Here is a 7,531-nt window from a genome sequence, read left to right as displayed (position 1 = left end):
GGAGTGAAGCCATAATCAGCAATTTTTTCCAACAGCTGTATGCTAGACTATCAGATACCTTGGATATGTTAAAGGTTACAACCAGTTATTCACCTTAGTGCTATAGAGAAGATGAACATACTTCAGTGAAATACAAAAGGTCACCAGTAGGTAATGCGTTATGGCAGCCTTGCTGATGGTCTGCAAGGAGAGATTCTTTTGTTCTTTCCCTTGATAGGATTTAATCTGGCTATTTGGCATATACCTATCCCTACCCTTACTTTTTTGTCTCTTGTAAGGTGGCTTCACTCTTTCAGTAACTGTTTAAATAAGCCGAAGGAGTGTTCCTCCTCTGCCACGTAATATGTAACATCAACCAGGCCTCGTTATCAGTTTTTGATTTTTCAGTTTGGTGGTGTTGTCTGTCAAAGTTTGGCATAATTTTTGTTTTCAGTTGCTTCTACTCCCATATTCTTATATTTTCCAAGTTTTTTTGCTTTTAGTCAAGGGTAAATGCTGTAATGTATGTAGGGTATCTCTCTCATTCACTGCATAAAAAAGCACATTTAGTTTGGTTGAGTATTAATTTTGTATATCTTTAGTTGAATAATACTTGACAGGTATTACAGTCACCTATCATCCTTTGCTGCTCAACTGTGAGTTGTAACTTTTATACTTTTGAAGAATAGAATGCTGGCCTTTGGCAAATGTGAAAGTTACGTGAAGCTTTGGACTGAGAGAGATGGAATAACTACATTTTCAAATCAAATATGGGTAAAAAAAGAATCCTTATTTTGTGTTTTTTAAGTGGCTTACATTTCACATAGAATGTAACCCTCCAAAGGTCAAACCATTTTTGTTATAAATGTCTTGTCACCAATCTAGGTAGATGAATCAGGTTCTTAATCCCAGTTACAGTAGAATTAGGCAAAATGGTAGTTATATGGTAGGCAAGACTTTCCCTCTCCCACCTCAAAGACCCCTCTCTTTTAAGGACTCATAGCTGCCACTGCTTGGTATGAAATTGGAGTCTTTGGAAATGTGAGACAGTTCACTGAGCTTTTATGGCAAAGTAATCATGGCACCCTAGACACTGGGAGGCTGTAGAGAAGTGAATAGCCTGTCCTACCATAAATTGTTTTTATGGTGACCATCAGAGGATGGTTAGAAGCTACATTGTGAAGGTACTGTAACAAGACCACAAGGCTAAAGTTCTTAACTCATGAGACTGCCTCAAGAATTCATTGAAATAAAAAAGTACAGTTAGATTTTAAGAATGTGGAATGAGATGATAAAATTTCTTAAATTTATACCCCAGACTTAGTGCTATTCAATATTTTTTGTCACCCACATGAAATTTTTTTAAGTTGCTTTCCTGTTGAATTTACAACACAGGGTCTGAGTTACGTGAACAAAAAAATTTATTTATATTGACAATTTTTTTTTTGTACTTTATTAGGAAGGCCATAGTCCTATGGCTGGGTGTTTAAATTCATTGTTCCACAGTCTGCCGTCATTTATTAAATTTAATACGGTTATACTTTATCATTTTTACAAATATCATTTTTATAAATGATAATTTTAGCTGTGCACTTTGTGGAGCCATCTTCATTGTCATTCCCTTTGATGCCTAAATGATATGGCATACAATATCACATGATGTTAAATCTACTCTACAAGAGTTTTCAGGACAGTTTAATAGCACCATAGCATCTCTAGAATTGCTGAAAATTTCCGAGTTTTTCCTTTATTTGTCTTACCAGCATGGAAAGGTGCCAGCACCACTGCTATGATGACAAAGTCATGGGTAGGTAATAGTTCTGCTCTTTTGGCTCTCTGCTCGTCTCTCTCCAGCTTAGTATGCATCATGGAGTAAAGCTGCACAGGTATTTGGGTGACTGGTTAATCCTAGTCACTGAGAAATGCAATTTCCTTGAACATTTGGTGGTGGTTTTGAACTGGAAACCTCTTAGAATGTTCATCAGCTGACAAAAATCAAATTTGATCTTATCTTTGGAAGCTATAAGCAATGCAATTAGAGATTGAAATATTTCAGAGCAACTTCTTTTTGATCGAGCCATAATAAACCATTTAGCATTCCTGGAGAAACTACTGCTTAAATGCAGGGTGAAGTTTCTAAAGCTTTTGTCTTTATAGTAGGAGGTTTACAGCTGTCTCCATGGAAAGCTGTACTAAATAACCAGTTGTTAAGCATCCTGAGCGTCGTGAAGAAGGAAATCCCCTTAAGCTTCAGCTTCAGTCTGTTCCATTATAAATCTCCAACCCACGAACCTTGATACCCAAGGCTAATCAGTCCTTCCTTTGGTGCATGGCATTGATCAAGTTATGATGGTTACTCCAAAGAGGTCAGTGCCTCCTAAATATTGTTGAGCATTTGTATTGTGATTGGGTTCTTTTTTGCATAAATCACACTGTTTTTAACAATTCATTGTTCCATAGATAAAACCCCAGTGCTGTGCACAAGGTCTCTTCTTCCCACCTCAATCAACCAGTTCAGTGGCTTTATGGTTTTACAATTCCAGCTCAGTGGTCTCATGGATATCAAGGCTCTGGGCCTAATGCAAAGATATGATAATTCTAGCAAGTGAAATTGTGGCCTTCTAGTGGGAGAAGTCTTGCCTACAGACTTACAACTACTCATTGATTATGAATTAAGGTTTGAGGTTGCCACGTCTACTTAGATTGGCAGTGGGGCATTTTTAAGGTGGTAAGTTTTCCATCCGTAAACTTTGGAAGTCATATGAATTTGTTGTTAAAGGTCTAAAGTTCTAAAGTTTAAGATTCCACTGTATTGATGATTTTTTATTTTATATTTTTTGTGAATGTAGTGCCTCATTTTTTGTGATACCGGGTGTAAGTTTGGTAACAAGATATCAAATGTTAACTCATAGGGAGAATGAACATGAGTTCACTCAAAAATAAAACAGAAAACTTCTAAACAGTAATCATAGTTTCTTTCCATTCCAATAGTGCATAATGATTTCTTCTCTTGTTAAAGTAATATTTTAGTATTAAAATGGTGTTGATTACTGATTATTATTTCAGTCAGTTGGATAATGCTGAGAGACCATAACCATCAGTTGATGTAAATTAATGAATTATTGTCTTTGATAGTCAGAATCCCTGAAGATTGTAATAGGTTTTCAGAACAATGTCCTTAAACTGGATCATATCACATGTGGATTAATGTACAGTACAGATTAAGAAAACAGCATTCTGTCCTGGGTATTCTTTTAAGTAGTTCCAGGACCCTCACCTCTAAATCAATTACAGTTATTTCACAACCCAGATTCCTTGTAGTCTTGCAAAAGATGTTAAACTGTCAGAGGTTTACTAATTCGACTTCAGTTTTGTTTCAGCCATAAAATGTCCATTAAAATTAGGTTCACTTCAGCTTATCTTAATTAGTATCATTGTCACTGGTAATTGTCTTTATTGAAGTTATTGTGTCGACTTTACAGCATTAGTGTCTGAATTTCTTTTGCCTGATTATTACCAGTATGTTTTTGCCCCCAATGTACGTGACAGAAATGCACTAAATGCTCTGTACATAATGTACTGTATACTAAATTACATTAGTATATTAACCATATCTTTTCCATAATAAGCTAATATGTTTCTTGTGGGATGTTTTTTCTTCACCCCTTCCTGTTTTCAGGTCTAGAGAAGATTGGTGACATCAGCCTACAAATAAAATTCTAGTTTCTAATAAAAACAAATGGTTTAAACTTAATTTACAGGCAAAGCTGGAGATATAAAACCTGGGAATGTGGGGAGTTGGAGGTCTGGACTCTGATTTTTATTTACCGTAATTAGGAAAAATTTCATATGAGGTAATGCTGAATGCAATATATTTGGTATTTCTGACAATTATGCAGTTGCCAGTACTAACATTCATTAATTTTTTATACTGTATATATTATTGCTTTGTGTATGTCCCAGTTCATGCATAACTTCAAACCACCTACAATTCACTGTAATTTTGTATACTCATTGAAAATACATCAAAACATTTAAGAATAGCACTTAGTTTACTGAAGAATTATTGTTTTGTATATAAGACCGATTATGAGTACATATATATATATAAATAATATACAGTATGTGTTTAGGATTGCATATTTCACCAGTTTTCCCATTCCTTAATTTTTACATTTTGAGCTGTCAAACCAACCAACTACTGTAGCCCTTCTTTTACTGTACATTTATGCTCTTGGGTTTACTTACGACATTGTGAAATTGGTTTACGTGTTCAAAGGTGCTCCTTTGATTCTGCATCCGTGATTGATAATTATTCATTTTTTTTTTTGTGCCAAATAAAAGCGGGTGAAATATAAGTAAATATCTCATGATTAGTTTAATATCCAACCCATCATTGTGCCTTAGGTAGCAGCACAATAATTGTGTTCATATGCATCATAATCTCTCATACTAAACACCTTTTAGGACAGACAAAAATGCATTATGAGCAAAGCAAAGAAGATAATGTGCGAAATTTTTCCTGCCTCAGCTATTAAAATTTTTTATCACTCAAATTAATTTCATTAGCAATGTAACTTATTAGCCTTATTATAATAATTGTCCCTTTCACACACTAACAGATAATTCGATGGATGGCTATGGTTGGGCATTTTCTGTTTGAGCAAGAAGCAAATGAAGCTTTAGGTTTGAGCTCTATTCATACTGACCAGTGCTTAGCAAGGCGAGCTCAGTGTATTTGAATTGAATTTGCATGCTGATTACACAAGCTACTGCCTAGGGGCATGGAGAGAGGCATAGACATGCTGAACCAGATTTATTCCTACGAAGTCTTGTGCAACCCTGACCTCTTATTCCCAGTGATAACTGCTGCTTTTGTGGTTGTGCCGTATCCCTTGCTGGTGCATTTATTGTTCTGCTGTCTCCTAGTGTCAAGAGGGCAAGAAGGTTGCTTAGCCAAGGATGCTCAAGGCCCTTGCAAGTGCCTAAGGAAACACTCCCTGACATAACTGGTTCCAAGTACAAGCTTTGGACCTGTACCCAGTACAAAAGCCAAAAAAATCATTACAGTGTATTAGAACAGAGTGGGAGATCTCTGTCAAAGTCTGAGGAGCCTTTTGGACCACAATTGAGGTATCTGCAACAACAGTTGGCAGGTGTAGGTTCATGGTACCTAACTAAAGGTAGCTGCTGAGAATTTCATGCATTTGCAGGGTCTTGTTTAATTCCGAAGTCTGACAAAGGTGGGCTTTTTCAGTCCATACTCCAACATGGTTTAATTAAACTAAAGTTCTTACCTAGTTTGGCTTGAGATTGCCAACTTCAACCTGATTGATTCAGTCTTCAAGGAAAATTGCCAACTTCCAACCTAGAGGTGGTTGATGTGGGCCAAGTGGCTTGAGATTGCCAACTTCCAACCTAGAGGTGGTTGATGTGGGCCAAGTGGCTTGAGATTGCCAACTTCCAACCTAGAGGTGGTTGATGTGGGCCAAGTGGCTTGAGATTGCCAACTTCCAACCTAGAGGTGGTTGATGTGGGCCAAGTGGCTTGAGATTGCCAACTTCCAGCTACACTGCAGGAAGATAAGAGGTGTTGTGAGGATGGAGGTGACCTTTGATGTGAAACCATACCTGATGAAATCATTGCTGCTGCTGCTGCTGCTGGTCTGGTGGCCAGGATACTTCAGTAAATGTTGAATGACAGCAATTGAACCTAAACCTGACATATCTCACTCTACCAAGTTAGAAAGCACTTGACATTCACCTAGACCTCACCATGATTCTAAATATGACAAGCAGCAGCTCAAACCAGAAGCACCACATTTGCTTCTATCTTATCACCTCGTTAACTATAACAAGTAGCAGCTTTGCTAATGTGTGGCTGCACTCAGACTTTACTAGTATTCTAACTGTTAAGCCATCCTAATTATAACAAGCAGCAGCTGGACCAAGGCCAAGAAAAATAGACAAGAATTGTTCTCAACTTCACCACTATTCTAACTACGACAAAGTCAGTAAACACTGAACATTGCCGTTTACATCACCACCATCTTATCAATGACAAGCGGCAGCTTTGCCAAGGTTGGGAAGCTCTTGACATTCTCCTCAACTTCACCACCATCATTAATATGACAAGCAGTAGCTTTTTCAAGATCAGGAAGCACTCAATATTTTCACCAACTTCAGCTTTTCTGTCTATGACATGTGGTGTAAGAACATTGTATGCAGGATCATTATCAAACTTCTGTAATTCTGATCTCACCATCGATGGGTGCTGAATGCATCTCTTACCTCAGCACTGGGCCATATGACCTAAATTTCATACATAAATTACTGTTTGGCAGCTATTCCACAGCATCAAAGGCCATCATCATCATCATCTTGTCACCCGAGTTTATTATCTTACTGAGGCTAAGTGTAACCCTTTACCCATTACATCACCAGCTACACCTAGTTGTCTTATGCGGTGCCCTGTAGGCATTACTTATGTTCTTTGCAGCGTGCCTTTAGCTGCTAGCTGCAACCCCTTTCGTTCCTTTTACTGTACCTAGTTTCATATTCTCTTTCTTCCATCTTACTTTCCACCCTCTCCTAACAATTGATTCATGGTGCAACTGAAGGTTTTCCTCCTGGTACACCAGTTCCTCATTGGACAGGTTGGTATCGTTCTCGGCTAGCACTCTGCTGGGCCCGCGTTCGATTTTCCGACCGGTCAGTGAAGAATTGAGAAATTCATTTCTTGTTGTAATGCGGTTTGGATTCCACAATAAGCTGTAGGTCCCGTAACAATTGGTTCTTAGCCACGTAAAATAAATCTAATCCTTCAGGCCAGCCCTAGGGGAGCTGTTAATCTGCTCAGTGGTCTGGTTGAACTAAGGTATACTTAACTCCTGGTACAGCTTTCAAGCTTTTTTACTGTCAATTTCTGTCTCAGCGCTAAATGACCTCATAGGTCCCAGTGCTTGGACTTTGGCCTAAATTCTATATTCAATTCAGTACACCTAGTTGTCACTCCCAGACACTGAGGTGATTTAATACCTCTTACTTTCACTAGGTCACATGGGAAACCTGCTTTTATAGTAGCACAGATATGCTGAATGTTGTCCCACTTCTTAGGGCACTTGTACTGTACATGAATGAAAGATGTACTTTATGTTTACTGAACAAACTACTGTAAGGTCTCTACATATACTATAAAATTCTCTGACCATTTAGCAATGACATTTTTGCAAATGTTAAAATTATGTACTGGGCCATTCCACCAAGAAGAGGTATAGTCTTCTCTGACTGCACAACAAATTCTCATGGGCAAATTCCCAAGCCTTCGTGATTTTGTTACCCAAATTAGTCATGTCTAATAAATTAATCTCAAGGACATCACCTTCCGATGACTAGTATTGTTTTGACATTTTTATTTGGTTAATTGCTGTTGCAGTATTTATGCTGTGATTTATAACTCTGCCCTCCATTAGTGAAAGAATGAGTGAAGGAGACTGAGGATGTTATATCTATCCTGTTGTTTTTTATAACGAGTTCTAAAATTCGCTGTAACG

This window comes from Macrobrachium rosenbergii, chromosome 56 (genome assembly GCF_040412425.1).
Source record: "Macrobrachium rosenbergii isolate ZJJX-2024 chromosome 56, ASM4041242v1, whole genome shotgun sequence".
Lineage (NCBI taxonomy): Eukaryota > Metazoa > Arthropoda > Malacostraca > Decapoda > Palaemonidae > Macrobrachium > Macrobrachium rosenbergii.
Note: the sequence above shows the minus strand (reverse complement) of the source record.